The sequence below is a fragment of the Rutidosis leptorrhynchoides genome, chromosome 2, assembly GCF_046630445.1.
Source record: "Rutidosis leptorrhynchoides isolate AG116_Rl617_1_P2 chromosome 2, CSIRO_AGI_Rlap_v1, whole genome shotgun sequence".
NCBI classification, from domain to species: domain Eukaryota; kingdom Viridiplantae; phylum Streptophyta; class Magnoliopsida; order Asterales; family Asteraceae; genus Rutidosis; species Rutidosis leptorrhynchoides.
The window spans coordinates 34,816,334-34,835,607 of NC_092334.1; the positions used below are offsets into that span (position 1 = coordinate 34,816,334).

The 19,274-nt window shown below is 35.7% G+C and overlaps 1 non-coding gene across 1 annotated transcript; it reads right to left on the bottom strand.

Moving 5' to 3' along the window:
- Positions 1-379: 379 nt before the first annotated feature.
- Positions 380-486, bottom strand: LOC139895245 (small nucleolar RNA R71). The gene has a single exon (XR_011775706.1). It is a non-coding gene; the product is annotated as a small nucleolar RNA R71 (small nucleolar RNA).
- Between the last annotated feature and the right edge of the window lie 18,788 nt (positions 487-19,274).

Sequence of the window (19,274 nt, forward strand, 5' to 3'; positions counted from 1 at the left end):
GAATCTGGAACCTCTAAGTATGGAAGACCGAATGAGAGCTAAACGCACTGGCCAAGGATACGCAATTACTCAACCTGACATTAATGCGCCAGATTATGAAATCAAAGGACAAATTCTACACATGGTAACTAATCAATGCCAATTTAGTGGTGCGCCGAAGGAAGATCCAAATGAACATCTTCGTACCTTTAATAGGATCTGTACACTATTTAAAATCCGAGAAGTGGAGGATGAACAGATATATCTCAAGTTATTTCCCTGGACTTTAAAGGGAGAAGCCAAAGATTGGTTAGAATCGTTGCCTGAAGGGGCGATTGATACATGGGACGTTTTAGTTGAAAAATTTCTTAAACAATTCTTTCCGGCATCTAAAGCCGTAAGACTTCAAGGACAAATTGTTACGTTCACACAGAAGCCAAATGAAACTCTATATGAAGCATGGACAAGATTTGGAAAATTATTGAGAGGATGTCCGCAACATGGTTTAGACACCTGTCAAATAGTACAAATATTCTACCAAGGATGCGACATCACTACAAGAAAAGACATAGACATAGCAGCTGGTGGTTCTATTATGAAGAAAACAGAAACTGATGCTTATAAAATTATTGATAACACTGCTTCCCACTCACATGAGTGGCATCAAGAAAAAGATATCGTTAGATCATCTAAAGCAGCTAGAGCCGATTCTAGCCATGACTTAGATTCCATTTCTGCAAAGATAGATGCTGTCGAGAGACGAATGGAAAAGATGACTAAAGATATTCACTCAATACGAATTAGTTGTGAGCAGTGTGGAGGACCACATTTGACAAAAGATTGTCTCAGTATTGACTAACAATGGAACAAAGGGAGAATGTTTCATATCTAAACCAAAGGCCTGGAAATAATTATCAGAATAATTATCAACTGCCAAGACCGATTTACAACCAAAACCAGAATTATAATCGAAATGTTCCATACAACAACCAACAAGGTCCTAGTAATCAACAAGTATCCAATAATACTTACAATCAGCAAAGACCTAATTTTCAAAACAAACCACCACAAACCGATGATAAAAAGCCAAATTTAGAAGATATGATGATGAAGCTAGTTGAATCTCAAACTCAGTTTTTCACATCTCAGAAACAAACCAATGAACAAAATGCTCAAGCATTTAGAAATCAACAAGCTTCTATTCAAAATCTGGAACAAGAAGTAAGTAACCTAGCAAGTTTAATAGGTGAAAGAAAACTGGAAGTCTACCTAGTGATACAAATGCTAACCCCCGGAATGAAACAGCTAAAGCCATTACCACAAGAAGTGGTATTACACTTAAACCACCTGAAATACATGTAATTTCTGATGAAGCTATTCCTACTCCACAAGAACCACAACCTGAACAAGATAAGGAAAAAGAACCGGTAGCTGAAAAGGTTAATGAAGATAACTCAGTTAAAGCTAAACCTTATGTTAAACCATACCAACCACCACTTCCTTACCCGAGTAAAATGAAAAAAGAGAGACTTGAAGCCGAGCAATCCAAATTCTTGGATATGTTTAAACAGATAAATGTAAATCTTCCTTTCATTGATGTGATTTCAGGAATGCCTAGATATGCTAAATTTCTGAAAGATCTAATCTCGAATAGAAAGAAAATGGAAGAACTCTCGGCTGTTACTATGAATGCTAATTGTTCTGCAGTGCTGTTGAATAAAATACCAGAAAAACTATCTGATCCAGGAAGTTTCACAATTCCATGTTTTCTGGGAAGTCTTAGTTCAATAGAAGCATTGGCAGATTTAGGTGCTAGTATAAATTTAATGCCGTATTCACTATACACTAAACTAGACCTTGGAGAATTGAAACCAACAAGAATAAGCATACAACTAGCCGATAGATCAGTAAAATATCCTAGAGGGATAATGGAAAACATGCTAGTTAAAGTTGGTACTTTAGTATTTCCAGTAGATTTTGTTGTTCTGGACATGGAAGAAGATTCTCAAGTTCCTCTCATATTAGGAAGACCATTCTTAAACACGGCTAAAGCAATGATAGACGTGTTCGGTAAGAAACTGACCCTAAGTATAGAGGACGAGAGTGTTACCTTTTCAGTTGATAGAGCAATGCAACAACCGCAATCTGCAGATGATACATGTTATTATATTCAAAATATAGAATCACATGCAGAATTGTTAAAAGAATTTCCAGAAGGAACGGGAGAATGTTCTTTAGGAGAAGGAACTGAACCAATTGATGAAACTGAAATGTTAGCTACACTTATGGCTAATGGATATGAACCAACAATAGAAGAAATTCAAATGCTAAAAGAAGAAGACAGATATCGATATAAATCATCGATAGAATAACCACCGACATTAGAGTTAAAGCCACTTCCAAACCATTTGGAATACGCTTATTTACATGGTGAATCTGAATTACCTGTAATAATATCGTCTTCTCTTACTGAAAATGAGAAATCTCAACTCATTTCTGTGTTAAAAGCTCATAAACCAGCTATTGCATGGAAAATTCATGATATTAAAGGAATAAGTCCTTCGTATTGCACACATAAAATCCTTATGGAAGAAGGTCATAAAACGTATGTGCAACGCCAATGAAGACTAAATCCAAATATGCAAGATATTGTTAAGAAATAAATTATTAAACTGCTTGATGCAGGTTTAATTTATCCAATTTTTGATAGTCCATGGGTAAGCCCAGTTCAATGCGTGCCTAAGAAGGGTGGCATGACTGTCATCACAAATGAGAAAAATGAGCTTATTCCTACTAGGACTGTAACAGGATGGCGTGTTTGTATTGATTATAGAAAATTAAATGACGCCACCATAAAAGATCACTTTCCCTTACCTTTTATTGATCAAATGTTGGAAAGATTAACCGGAAATAGTTACTATTGTTTTCTTGATGGTTTTTCCGGATATTTTCAAATTCCAATAGCACCCGAAGACCAAGAGAAAACCACATTCACGTGCCCTTATGGTACTTTTGCTTACAAACGCATGCCATTTGAACTTTGCAACGCCCCTGCAACCTTTCCAAGGTGCATGATGGCGATTTTTCATGACATGATAGAAGAATGCATGGAAGTTTTCATGGATGACTTTTCAGTCTTCGGTGATACATTTGAATCATGTCTAGTTAATCTTGAACGAATGTTTATTAGATGCGAACAATCAAATCTAGTTCTTAATTGGGAGAAATGCCATTTCATGGTTAAAGAAGGCATCGTTCTTGGTCATAAAATTTCAAAGGAAGGAATTGAAGTGGACAGAGCTAAAGTAGATGTAATTGCTAAACTTCCACATCCCACCAATGTTAGAGGAGTTAGGAGTTTTCTAGGGCATGCCGGTTTTTACCGACGTTTTATAAAAGAATTTTCTAAAATTGTCACTCCTATGAATAAACTCCTAGAAAAGGATGCTCCATTCATCTTTTCAGATGAATGTATCAAATCTTTTAATATTCTTAAAGAAAAACTCACTAATGCGCCGATCATGATAACACCAAATTGGAATTTACCGTTTGAACTTATGTGCGATGCAAGTGATGTTGCAATGGGAGCCGTTTTAGGACAAAGGATTGAAAAATGATTTCAACCTATATATTATGCTAGTAATACGTTACAAGGAGCACAAACAAATTACACAACTACTGAAAAAGAACTCCTTGCTATTGTCTTTGCTTTTGACAAATTTCGTTCATATCTCGTTCTAGCTAAAACGGTGGTCTATACCGACCATTCTGCTCTTAGATACCTATTTTCGAAACAAGATGCTAAACCAAGATTAATCCGTTGGATCTTACTCTTACAAGAGTTCGATATTGAAATTTGAGATAAAAGAGGAGCATAAAATCTCGCCGCTGATCATCTTTCTCGTCTTGAAAATCCCGAATTAGAAGTTCTAAATGAATCAGCCATACAAGACAAATTTCCTGATGAATATCTATTGAAGATAGATCATAATGAAATTCCATGGTTTGCAGACTATGTAAACTATTTAGTATGTGGATTCCTTTAAAAAGGATTGTCGTACCAAAAACGAAAGAAATTCTTTAGTGATATAAAACACTATTTTTGGGAAGATCCACATTTGTTTAAAAGTTGTCCAGATGGAATAATACGCCGATGTGTATTCGGAGATGAAGCTAGTAAAATCTAAAACCATTGTCACACAGGACCAACAGGAGGGCATTATGGGCCTCAACTAACAGCAAGAAAAGTTTACGATACTGGATTCTATTGGCCTACAATTTACAAAGACGCACACTTTCTTTGCAAATCCTGTGATGCTTGTCAAAGGGCCGGAAAAATAAGTCAACGTGATGAAATGCCACAAAATTTCATTCAAGTATGTGAAGTATTTGACATTAGGGGTATTGACTTTATGGGTCCATTTCCAAAATCTCATAATAATCTCTATATTCTCGTAGCCATTGATTATGTATCTAAATGGGCGGAAGCACAAGCTCTCCCAACTAACGATGCACGAGTTGTAGTCAACTTTTTAAAACGTCTTTTTGCAAGGTTTGGAACGCCGAAAGCTTTAATAAGTGATCGGGGTACTCATTTCTGTAATAATCAACTTGAGAAAGTTCTCAAAAGATATGGAGTAACTCATAAAATCTCCACTACTTATCATCTACAGACAAGTGGACAAGTTGAAAATACCAACCGAGCATTAAAAAGTATTCTAGAGAAAACCGTAGGATCAAATCCGAAGGAATGGTCCATTAAATTGGAGGATGCACTCTGGGCTTTTAGAACAGCCTACAAAACTCCAATTGGAACCACACCTTTTAAACTCGTTTACGGAAAAGCATGTCATCTTCCAGGAGAAATTGAACACAAAGCATTCTGGGCTTTGAAGACATGTAATCTTGATTTACATGAAGCTGGACGTCTACGGTTAAGTCAATTAAAAGAATTAGAAGAATTGAGACATGAAGCATACGAAAATTCGTTGATCTATAAAGAAAGAACGAAGAAATGGCATGATAAAAGAATCAGAAGTTCAAAAGAATTTAAAGAAGGAGACAAAGTTCTTCTTTTCAATTCACGATTCAAGCTATTTCCTAAAAAATTGAAATCAAGATGGTCTGGACCATTCATAGTCAAAAGAGTTTTCCCGTACCGAACAGTAGAATTAATAAATTCAAATGGGATTGAATTTAAGGTTAATGGTCACAGCGTTAAACATTACATAGATAGTCCGATGGAAGTTGACAACGAAGTTAATCACAATTTCGACACCACAGCTAACTAAGTGTGGGGAGAATCAAGTCTTTAAAGGATAATATGTATTTCTGTTAGAGTTAGATTTTCTGTTTTCGTGTAGTTCTCGAAAATGGAACCCGAATGGTCTTTCCCTAGCAGACCCTAAAGAACTAGTCTTCTCCCCCCATTCTGAATTTTTATTTTTTTAGGTTTTACGAGATGAAGACTTCCTGTGAATTAAACCATGGTCTAATGCTACACGCTTTGATTACTAAACGTAATAATGACACCCTTCCAAGTGAAATAGTATCATTAATCAGAAGTAAATTGGACGGAGTAAGAAAAGAATCCAGATGCGAAAATAATAAGTTACAATTTGGTAAAGGAAAATCAAAATCCGCAGCGAAAAGGAGAGCACGACACCTTGAAAGATGTCACAAATGCGGAAAATGGTCACACGAAGGAAAATGCTCGACGAATCAGACATATTCCAACGCCGAATTTGTTACTTTATGCAGAGATGGACCATTCATATGTTTAGAAGAAAAAACGTTGAATGCTCGAGGTTACGCCTATGTAGCTATGGAAAACCAATTAGTCCGACTATCTTATGAGTGGGCTAGAGCATATCACTAAGAAATCTATCTCACAGGTAAGTTTGTACAGTTTTTATTTTTATTTTTATTTTTAACCTTTTGATAATAAACGCTAATTTGTTCGTTATAAAGTATTAAATTGGTAATCAATAAAATTAGGTCTTGCGACCGAAATTATTGATATCATACAAAAATTTATTACATCACTGTGAAATTTACCGTTTATTCTTAAGGTATAAATATCTTTAATCAATCTACCAAAATATTTCAAAAATTCGTCATGAGTTAAATTAGGTCATGGAACCGAAATTACTTTACCGAAAAGAGGGGCGTATGTTTTTGATAATATTTGATTGATTAAAGTGGGATAAAAGACCAAAAGGATTTTTAATTTTATTTTTACTTTGTTTTTAAAATTAATATTAAAATAGTATTGTAAACTTTTTAAATCAATATATTTAAAATTGTAAATATTTGAAAAATTAATATTTTTAATATAAGTTTGTATGTATAAAAATAAAAATATAATTTAAGTTTGGTGTGAATTTTTAATATGAATTTTTAATTATGCATTTATAATTTAAGTTTGGTGTGAATTTTTAATATGAATTTTTAATTTTATGCATTTTAAATTTAAGTTTGGTGTGAATTTAAAAATAAAAATTTACTTTATTTCGCTAAGTTAAAATATGATTTTTAAAATTCGTCGTGAGTTGAAGACTAGGTCGTTGAACCGAAATTGCTCTACCCAAGGGAGGGACGAGAACTTTTATTATCATTATTTTCAATCTTATTGAACTAAAGTATGCCAAAGACATTAAAAAATCCAAAAATCTTTACTTTTAAAATCGCGCTTTGAATTGACAAATTTTAAAATTTTGTCTAGGGACGGACTAGGACAACGATCCGAAACGCCCTCATCCTAAAAAGAAACAAATTTTTAAAATTTTATTAATTATATATTTTATAAAGTATAAGGTTTTATTTAAAAAAAAAAACTGAAAACACTGTAGCCGGCACCCCATGCGATCGCATGGGGTTTACACTTCAACTCCATGCGATCGCATGGAGCTGAAATCCAGGCCAGATACAAGCAGTTCCAGCGAGTCTGTCTTTCTCCACAACACACACACATACCCGAAAATACACTCAAATCCTCTCTAAAATTCACAATTTTTCACCGTAATTCGTCAAATTTCTTGCTCTAATCATGCCTAGATTCTCATTCTTCAGCAAAAAGGTAAAAATTGCACCCCTAAACTCTATAAATTCCTAGTTTTTGTGATAATTACCAATATTTTACCTAATGCAATTTTGTTAATTTCTAGTGTAATTAGTGTTAAATTGTTAGTATTTTATGCATGTATAACCTAGATTGATGCTACTTAACATTATTTGAAGCCAAAAACTTCAAAATTTTTAGAAATCTAGGGTTTGTGTTCTTGAGCAATTTGGGGCTTTTTGATATAAACAGGTTATGGCCGATTTTTGTCATGAATTGTTGCTAAATTAAGTAGTGTAACATGTTTAGGTAGTTAAATGATCCAAAATTTGATCCTAAACATGATTTTTGGAGATTAAAGTAGACTTTTTAAGTCTAAAATTCATGAACTTGATTAATTTGATATAATTGCCATTTGAGACTTGTTTAATTGCTAGTAATGACTATTTTGACATGTTATTTGAGTTAAATGCTTATGAACTTTGTCTACATTTTCATATGTGCTCATTTGAAAAAGTATAGAATTGTAAAAAAAATGTGAAAATGTGTATAAGTTTAATTTTGATTTAACATGTTATTGTGATTGTTTTAAGTTGTTATTTTGCTAACACTAATGCATATTTGGATGAACAAATTTCGTGTTTAATGTGTTTTGCAGAAAGCCGATACTGGAGGTTCAGGATCATCATCATCTAGACAGCCTACTCCAGCTCCAGAACCAGAACCAGAAATGCAATATGAACCTGAACAACAACCACAACAGGAACCACAACATCATCCTGATCAGCACGTACCTTATTATGATCCGCTACAGTTACCTAATGAATTCACAGTATTTCCCCCGCATCCACCTGTAGAATACCCAACAATTCCGGAACACATGTTGCATCCTAATCTGAGATTCGATAGACAATGGAGAGATTAGCCGGCATATCAAAGTAATAAATTTAAATTGGTAACAAAAGAGGTAGAGGTGCCGAGGGTAATTGATTGGAATTCTTTGGAAACGGTCCATCTAGCTGACCGTGTTAGACAACATTTGGTACAAAGGTATGGCATTTCTTCTTTTACAGATTGGGAATGTCTTTTCACCATTTGTAGACCTGTATATAAGGAATGGTGTGTTGAGTTGATGAGTACTATAGCGTTAAATGTAGATGTAGATAGGTTAGATGATAGAAGTTTTCTTAGATTTATCCTTGGCGGTAGGATGTACAGGATGTCCATGATGGACATGGCCAGGGCATTACAGATTTACACTCCTAGTGAATTGCTACTACCCGATTGTATGAGTTTGATTTATCGTGGTGAAAGGCTAGATAGGAACTTTGACGCGAACGCCGTTTGGAGGCGTATGTCAAACTATAATGTTTTTACACTGGGAGGAAAACACTCCTACTTACATATTAACAAAGCCGAGCTTCGTGTAATTCATAGATTTTTGGCTAATTCGATTACACAGAGAGGTCACAATAAGGAGAAAATGACCTTACATGATTTATTTTACCTAAAGTGTATTCGAGACCCGAGAAGCTTTGTTAATATCCCTTACTGTGTTGGTTTTTATTTATCTAAAATGGTAGAAAGAATGCAGGACGGGAGTATAATAGGAGGAGGTATTTTTGTTACTCTCATTGGAGAGTATTTAGGTGTTGATAGGAACCAAGGGGGTCCATTATAGCTTTGTAGAGAACAGGATGAGACCATAGGATTGCGGGTTTATGTGGGTGCTAAGGTATTGAAGAGTAGACACAACCAGGCATTGCCCTATGAAGGTAATCATCCTCAGGTAGAGAGAGGGTCATACGAGGAAATGGAGCAAGCTGAAGACATTAGGTATGTCTTACGAGATGCTATTCTTGACGTCCACGTTCGTATAGATGAGGAAGCAATGACGAGCGCGGCCAGACATAGTATGTACGAGCAGTGGAACTCCGAGCGAGTATACGAGGATTATAGGTGACGCCAACACGATAGCTGGTTAGTTCATCAGCACCAAATCATGAGCCAGCTATCATATCAGGTACCAAATAATTACGTGCCTACTCGACCTGCTCATTTTCCGCCACACAACCCCGACATCTGACCACCCTTTAACCGGTATGACTATAACCAAGCCTATCAGAACACCTATAACCAACAATGGAACCCACCTGACGAGATGAACTGGAACCCCTATCCAGACTGATTTAGTTCCATTGGTTATTTTTATGATTTTTATGTTTTTATCTTTTTACTTATTTATGTTTAAACTTATGTTATTGGATATATTTATGTAATTTTTATCATTTTTATTATTATTGTGTACTAATATTTCACATTTAGGATTTGAAAGTGGGATTTTAAGTCCCATTTCAAATTGCCATGCATGTTTATATTTGTATGTGTGTATATTGTCAATTGTACAAAACAGGGTAAAACAGCGAATTTTCAAAGACTGGCATTAAGTTCAGCAAAAGCTAGTTTTGACGACAAAACGAAAAACAAACATGATGAAACAACAAGATGGAATGAACAAATGATGTGCACCATTTATCATTCAGCAAACAAACGCCAATATGTTTGGAAACTTTGGTAAAATTTAATCATTTTTCTACGCTAATCACCCTCAATAATTTAAATTGTTACTGATTTCTTACAAATGAGGGCATTGCAAAATCTTAAGTGTGGGAAGGGGTTAAATTCTTTCGAATTTTAAATTTTTAACTTAAAACACATGGTTACCATTAAAAATACTAGTAACGCAGTAGTTGTATTAGAATCTAGTGCTCTCTGATAATAAAGAACAGCCCTAGTCTTATATACTGACTACCTAATTCTAGTAAAAATTTTCAAAATTTTCAATTAAATGAACTCAAAATCATGTTTATACATATTTATGAACGATAAAACTAGGTGTTAACCCCGAAATTATTGTTACCTCGGAAAGGACATAAATTGAGAAACAACCCAAAATGTTAGAATTCATTTAAAATGGAATAGATGACAATAAAAAGGCAAATAAAAGAAAATAAAAGCCAAGTGTGGGAAAATTTACCAAGTTATTTAAGATGCTTTTGCTTTGGACTAATCTAATCAGTTTTACCCGATTTACTGCAATATATTTGAAAGAAAGATGGATCTACATGATGAATCAATTCCATAGTTAAAAGGAAGTAAAGCCTTCCGAAAAAGAAACGCGCTTCTTGATTTAGGTCATGAAGTTGTCGTCCAGACCAGCTGTAGGTTGACGAAAAACCTAGAAAAGTCATCTCTAAAATCAGCAGGAAATCCACGGACCTCAGCATCAAACAGGGTTGCCAAGTGGTCAGACTTATCCTAACCATGAGAGGATCTTTCTCGTAAAATGGGGAGGACGCCGTGCAAATTAGCTGGATAAGACTAATGAATCAGCTCCCCAGAAAGGATAATCTCCTTTAAAGATCAAAAATCAGCTTTTAAGACTGATATTACTCAATCCTTGAGATTGACCTTAAAGATTGAGAATTATAAACTCATGGAATTCGATGATATCTAAACACGAGATTGAATGAGAAAATATTTTGATCAAAATTTCAAACCGATTTGTTTTCTGAAAACCCATTTTTCAATGCGTTCATTACCATTGAACGTAAAATCCTAGGAATTCACCTGGAATTCATTAGGTCACCTGAACCAAATCGGGTGTCAACCGTAAGAACGGTGGTTGCATAGCATGGTCAAAGACAGGACCTTGTGCCAGACCGAAAAATTATAAAGGTGAGCTTTACTATTGCTCCTACAAAGGATAGTAATTACATCCGACACGTTATAGACCATAATTAAAAGCATGTCAGGGGACATTGACTTAACAGTTGCTTGTTCAACGCTTTCCTTTACAACCGGACGGTAGTTTACCGAAAGGTAATATACGGAGCAAGTATACTGGACGTGTTGCTTTCCCAATACAAGGTTAGGAAGTGGGTGACACAAAACCACAAGTTTTGAGCTAAAATTTTCAAATCTAAAATCCACCAAACCCACAAAAAGAATTTGCAAACACCGGTGAACGGTTAATCCGAAAAACTTATCCAGGGTAAAAACTAGATTGAATTTTCAAAAAGATCAAATGTTTTCATAAAGATCCAATTTCCTTAAAGGATCTAAATTTTTATAGTCATGTGGGACTGTAAACCATAACGTTACTACCATTATTCATACCGCCGTAATGAAATCACTGATGTACAAAATATGAAGAATAAAGAAGTGATTCTAGTATATTTCAAGACTATATTGCTTGAGGACAAGCAACGCTCAAGTGTGGGAATATTTGATAATGCTAAAAACGAACATATATTTCATAGCATTATCCCTCAAGAAAGACAAGCTTTTAGCTGCAATTGTTTTATTTACAAGTGATATTCGTTTAAATAATAAAAGGTGAAGACAAAAGACAGATTCGACAAATTGAACACGCAAACGACCAAAAAGCTCAAAAGTACAAAGTACAATCAAAGAGGTTCCAATTATTGATGAGAAACGTCTCAAAATTACAAGAGAACAAGATTCGAAATGCAAAGTACAAGATATTAAATTATACGCAAGGACGTTCGAAAATCCGGAATCGGGACCAGAGTCAACTCTCAACGCTCGACGCAATTGACTAAAAATTACAAGTCAACTATGCACATGAATATAATATAATATATAATTAATTCTTAAAATTAATTTATATATTATATTATATTATATAAACCGTCGGCAGAAGAAAACAACAACATGTGAGCCTCCCCAGCTGGCCATGCGATCGTATGAGCTGAAGGAGCAAAACTCATGCGATTGCATGAGCCTCTTTTTCAGTTCACAGGCCTATAAAATTAGAAGTTTAGAGCATCATATAACACATCTTTTTCTCTTCATTCATCAACGTATATATATATATATATATATATATATATATATATATATATATTTATATATATATATATATATATATTATAATTTTAATTTTAATTTTAATTTCTAATAATAAGGGTATGTTAGCGAATGTTGTAAGGGTGTAAGTCGAAATTCTGTCCGTGTAACGCTACGCTATTTTTAATCATTGTAAGTTATGTTCAACCTTTTTAATTTAATGTCTCGTAGCTAAGTTATTATTATGCTTATTTAATACCGAAGTAATCATGATGTTGGGCTAAAATACTAAAATTGGGTAATTGGGCTTTGTACCATAATTGGGGTTTGGACAAAAGAACGACACTTGTGAAAATTAAACTATGGGCTATTAATGGGCTTTAAATTTGTTTAACTAAATGATAGTTTGTTAATTTTAATATAAAGATTTACAATTGGATGTACCTATAAATAACCACATACACTCGATCGGACACGATGGGCGGGATATTTATATGTACGAATAATCGTTCATTTAACCAGACATGGGAATGGATTAATAGTCACTAGAATTATTAAAACAGGGCTGAAATTATGTACAAGGACACTTGGCATAATTGATAACAAAGTATTAAAACCTTGGGTTACACGCAGTCGATATCTTGGTGTAATTATTAAACAAAGTATTAAGACCTTGTTAGAGTTTAAGTCCCCAATTAGTTGGAATATTTGACTTCGGGTATAAGGATAATTTGACGAGGACACTCGCACTTTATATTTATGACTGATGGACTGTTATGGACAAAAACCAGACGGACATATTGAATAATCCAGGACAAAGAACAATTAACCCATGGGAATAAACTAAAATCAACACGTCAAACATCATGATTACGAAAGTTTAAAGAAGCATAATTCCTTTATTTTCATATTTAATTGCACTTCTAATTATTGCACTTTTATTTATTGTTATTGTATTTAATTGCACTTTTAATTATCGTACTTTTTAATTATCAAAATTTTATTTTATCGCAATTTCATTTATCGCAATTTCATTATCATTATTTACTTTACGCTTTAAATTAAGTCTTTTATTTATTTAAAATTTTACATTAGGTTTTAACTGCGACTAAAGTTTTAAAAATCGACAAACCGGTCATTAAACGGTAAAAACCCCCTTTTATAATAATAATATTACTTATATATATATTTTTATTTTTATAAAATTAAAACTAATATAGCGTTAAGCTTTGTTTAAAAGATTTCCCTGTGGAACGAACCGGACTTACTAAAAACTACACTACTGTACGATTAGGTACACTGCCTATAAGTGTTGTAGCAAGGTTTAGGTATATCCATTCTATAAATAAATAAATATCTTGTGTAAAATTGTATCGTATTTAATAGTTTTTCCTAGTAAAATATAAGATATTTCATATACACCTCGCATAACATCATTGTGGCTGGCAAACCAAACCCAATACATAAAAAATGGGTCAGTTGGGTTTAAAAATCCGGGTCCAATGGGCCTTAAAATATTAATGAATAGAAATATAGGGGGTCCAAAAGAGATTATAAAATATGGCAAATAAATTAGTGGGGGTCCAATGGGTTTTAGAAACGGGTCCAACAGGGTCTACACAATAGCAAAGTCAGATCGTCACAAATCCAGATCAAAAGCAAAGTCAAAGTCAGATCAGGAGCAAAGTCAGATCGTGAAATTGCAAATCGTGATTCCAGATCTGTATCGCAACTTGTCATAAACCCTAAATCGCTTAAATACCCAAATCGCAAATATCATTTCTCGTTAGCAATAAACGGGTAATTTCATGGCATCAATTTCGTCAATCGACTCCTGGTTTGTATTTAAAGGAAAAAGATGAAGTTTTTGTGATTACATAGAGAAGAAATGTACGTCTTTCAAATTGTTTACAGGTTTTTTCAATTTTATATTCTAGAGTATTTCCTGCTTTTGATAAATGTATAGCTTTAGTTATTTTATTAGAATTATACTAATAGAAACTAATTAGATGGTTATATTTTGTTCAGTAAAACATGGCTGTATGTTTAAATTTGCTGAATTAGATTGATCTGAATATGAATTAGTTGAGAATGTGCTCATGACTACTCTTATGTACACACACGTATTATTTGAGAAATATTGTGCTTTGTTCGATTTGACAATTTAAATAGATTTGATGTATAGGTTGTTGAAATATGTACACTTAAGTTGGTTTGTGAAGTTGTTCATATTAGTATTTGTTCACTTGTGTAGACCCTCTTCTAATATTTGCATCCTTAAGATTTGCATCATGTACTACTCTATATTTCTATATTTGAAAAAAAAAGGTCTCGACCCGACTTGACCCGGAATAAAGAGGGTCTCGACCCGACCCGTTTGACCCGTTCAAAATTTCTGACCCGTTTAGACCCGGACTCGTTTAAACCCAAACCCGTTTCGACCCGAACCAAACCCGACCCAACCCGACCCAATTGCCAGGTATATATGTGGTATTATTTTCTGAAACATTATTATTGTTATAGGTTCGTGAATCTAAGGACGACGACCATATTTTTAATAAGTTGAAAACTTTTTATTAATATACTTTTACAACCGTGAGTATATAGTCCTATTTTCAAACTCTAAAAATATTTTGTGATGAGAATACATGCATTTTATATTTTACGCTATGGACACAAGTACTTCAAATATATTCTATGTTGAGTTGTACCACCTTGCATATCTTCCCTAATAGCTTGGTAACTAATATTTACATGTTGTAAGAACATGTAAGTGCAAATCCTATTGATAGATCTATCGGGTTTGACAACCCCAACCGGGCTAGTCGCTCTAGTATCGTAAACGGTTGCATAGTACTTCGTTTTACTACACTTGGTACAGTGTAGGGAGATTTCATAATAAAGGGAATATGCTACATTAATGGTTAAGTATGGTTACCGAAGCACTTAACAACTTATAGAATATCTTTATTGAAATATTTATAACTATGAAATCTTGTGGTCTATATTTATATCGATGCTAGCTTTAAACCTATATATCTCACCAACCTTTGTGTTGACTGTTTCAGCATGTTTATTCTCAGGTCCTTAAGAAAGTCTTCCGCTGTTGCATTATCTGAGCAAGTTGTGCATGGAGTCTTATACTTTTATTTAAATAAAGTGTTGTATTCAATAAAACCTTTGTCATGTATTATATATGACTGTTACGTCACGTGTGTAGTATTTGGAAACCGACGTATTTTGGGAATTATTTCTTAAATAATCCCCCACTTGTTAAAAACATGCATTATGTATAATAATGGTGTGCTTTTTATGAAACGAATGCAATATTTTCTAAAAAGTATCATATAGAGGTCAAATACCTCGCTATGGGACCAATGAGTAACGTACTGTGTTTATAGTAATATGGACGGGTCGTTTCACATAACCTATGTTACTTGATTTTTGTAGATGGCTAATTGCTTACCACACGAATATGAGTTGCCAGTTGCCCCATTATCTGCTCGGGCAAGATGATCCAGCAGATAGTGAGCCGGTTATGAGAGTCTGGATTAATCGGCCAAAAGGGGGTAACAAGTATATCTATTGGACGATCATGGAACAGTGTGGATGGGCCGACGAGCTCAGGGCGATCTTTAACTTTCAAGCTAACAGGAGGACACACAAGGCCTGGTAACACTTGTTTGAGTTGAATGAGACAATATACAATGAGCGATACGCGAAATTTATGGCTACTTGGAGTTTTGATTCAGATGTTGATCAGGAGGATTACAATGATCAAGAGTGTATCCACTTCCGCCACCAAAACCACACGTATCACCTAACTCTCGCACGGTTTGCAAAGAACTTGGAGTTGTATAAATCATCACAGCTCACTGGTTCCATATTCAATCGGGGATTCACCACCTTGAATAACATAGATCACCAAGCTTTCTGGTGCGAGTACACCACCGATAATGAGCCGTGGAAATCAAGTAAAAAGGCATCAGAATTCACCAATCCCGTACACCGAATTCTCCACCACCTCATCACAAAAACCCTTCACCCAAAAGCCCAACATGGCGGCGCTGTTACCATTAGCGATATGGCCTAATGCACGCCATGATACACAACCAAATTATGCAGGTAGCACATCTCTTGGCCCAGGCTTTTACTAATGAGAAGAATTCAGCAAGGACAGTTGTGCCAGTTTTGGGGGGCGTTGTTAGTAAACTCCTTCATCGAATGCGTGTTTTGGGGAGTGTAGAGCGGTTTAATTATAGGATCGAGGCTATGTCGGAAGAAATAGGGTATAAGATACTGAGCAACTGGGATTACATTCATGTTGAGGGTGAACAGTTGATCATTCAAGCTAATCCAGATATACCTGATTCTGAAGAATGGACAGTGCCAGGGGTGAGAGTACAGGGTTTCAGACTGGATTCTAGGACGAGAGACGGTAGGAGGCGGCGAGGTTCTAAGGAACCAAGGGATGAGGATGATCCCACCGCACAGGGACGGCCCACTGACACCCGCCGACACTCATAAGTTGGGGAGGGTGATTGGCCACGGTTTCCACCATACCACTACCACATGGGGGATCTACCAGGACACGAGAGTTGGTTTGCCCAGCATGCGATCTTTCAGAATTTGGATCATTTTACACACTATGCGGGCAGACATCTTAACGTCCCTCCATATCCTCATGAGTACCCGGTATTAGTATCCCACATGGACCCCAGAGGAGCAGGCCCAAGCCACCAATTTTCGGGACCTCCACCTCCACCTCAACATTACTACACGCAGCATATGGTTATCCCGTCTCCACCTCCACCTCCACCTCCACAGAGCACAGGGGCTGCGGGTTTTGTCGACAACCTGTTCGACACCTCCCATTTGAACATTAACAGAGATACATCTACCGATGCTTAGGAGTCGGTATGGGATCGGGCGGCGCACCGGCGTACGACCGAGGGGATTGCGTAGGGTATAGATGGTATGGATGTTAACTTACAGCGGGGTCGGGGTAGAGATTTACATGAAGGTATGGGTTGGCAAACAGGGCCTATGGTTTACACCAGCACATCATCGCTTACTGGGTTGGTTGCACGGTCGGACGAGATACAGTTTAGGATATCCTCAGGTGCGAACACAGCAGAATTGGCGAACCAGTTCGCCACAGACGAGGATATGACCGACGAGGGTCAGTCCGCATTGAGGAACCCGACAAGGCCGCGCACTAGCGTAATCAATTCCCTTCCATGCCCACCACCTCAGCCGTGACTAATTTATTTTTGGAATATTCGGATTATTACTTATGCTACTCTATCTTACTTTATGCTTGTACGCCCGATTTTGGGAATAACTATTTTATGCTTTTAGTATGTATGGTTTTTAGAATAACAAATTGCATGAATAAAACGTCACAAAACAAGCGGTGATCGAGACCGTACGAGATGGAAGCACAACTTGGAGCAAGGACGCTTTGAATGAAGATGACGACAGCACAAGAATTGAAGAATCCATAATTAGCACGCCATCCGACTACACGTCCTGAAACCATAGGGGAGTACTACGTCTTCACCACCTTTTCAGTAGAATATACGCAAATTACTATATGACTTTAAAAACTAAGTGTGAGATTGGCAACCCCACCAACATAAAATTTTAATAACACAACGCCTCTTTTAAAACTTAAAGTGTGGGATACGTTGTATCCTTAACATTGAGGACAATGTTATTTTAAAGTGTGGGATAGCAAATGTTGCACATAACGATTCTTGTAAAATCCTCAAGTGTTGAAAAACTAAATTTTTCACAAAATTTAAAAATTTCCGAGTTATAAAACACTAAGGATTATAAAATTCTATAAAAGATCTTAAAAAGTTTTTGCTACAAAATAGACAAAAGGGTTAAATGAGGTTGAAAACGTTTTGCAAATATCAAAATCAATTTTCCAAAAGAGCATTGCATAACGAAAGTCGAAATTCGACCTGTTATAATTGTTGTGAGGCACCCCAAAATAAGGCATTATAAGCACTCATTTTTAGTGCTTCACTATATTTCTGTTGAGAGCGCCGATGTTAACATCTCGGAATCAAAACTTGCTCTTGATATACATTTCGGAATCACACGGTTTGACGAGAATGACTAAGTTAGAACCTCAGCTATTCGTGAAAGACAAAAACAACCCCCGCTACTCATTTTCATTTCCATCTTTATTCCACTAAACCCATTTACCTCTTCTTATCTATTCTCTCCGCTTCATAAATAAAAGAAATAAATCCCGACAAAATCTTTCTTTTTTGGGAAAACCCTCTACAAAATCGCACTAGAAAAATGCGAGCGTCCGAGCCAATTATCAAAGAAGATCGCCAATAAAAGGAGACCTCGAAGAGAAAAGCAAACGATGCTTATTGAAAAAAAAAATAATGTTGATGAATAAAGGTTCTGAGAAAAGGAGAAGAACCAGAAAAGATTCGAGAAAAGAAACTCCTGGCAGTCAAAAAGAATGATGCTTACCGAGAAATTCCTAACAAAAAGCTGCAAGGATCACTAAAATAGATCTTTCAAAAGAAACTCCTATCTATCAAAACCCTTCGCACCCTAGAAACCTTCAAATCCCCATCTCTTCGCAATTCAAGCTGAGTCGATAACCGAAAATTCTCGCAACTAAGTGATGGGGATTTGAGTTTTGATCAAGCCTATGACGAAGAATTTGAGCATAAATGGCTAAGAGTGACTTCATTTCTTAGAACCATAGGATACACTAAACACTTTAGTGAAATGAGTGACCCGAGTGAGATAGCCTTAGTTATGTAACCTCCTCTCATGCTTGCGGAAAAAGGTTTGAGAATAGCAAAAATAATAAAAACTAAGTTTTCACTCTTCCGTCTTGCGGAACAAAAACAACTTGGTCACTATGAATTTAAGTCCTCGATGTTTAAAGTTCGGAAGTTTGCTTGAGGACAAGCAAATTCTAAGTGTGGGATATTTGATATCGGCTAAAAAGTCATGTTTTTACCCCCGATATTGAGTCCCAAAAGCATAAAGTTCAAAACTTTATCGGCAAAATAATTGCTTTTTTGGTTAAATTTGTAGATATAGTAATTACGAAGATGATGCAAAAAGAATCAAGAAAAACGGAGCTAAAATGAAGTAACTAGAGCGAAAACGGTGAAAGACAAGAAATCAAGTTATGATCCAGTGAATCAAGGCTGACCAAAAACGACCTGCCATACGGCTTGCCAAGTGGCTTGCCATTATGGCAAACGGCCTGCCAAACGGTCAGGCAAACGGGCTCGATAAATGGCTTGCCTAGCAAATGGCCTGCTAAAAACGGCCTGCCAAACGGCTTGCCAGCCGTTTGCAGGCAATTTTCTAG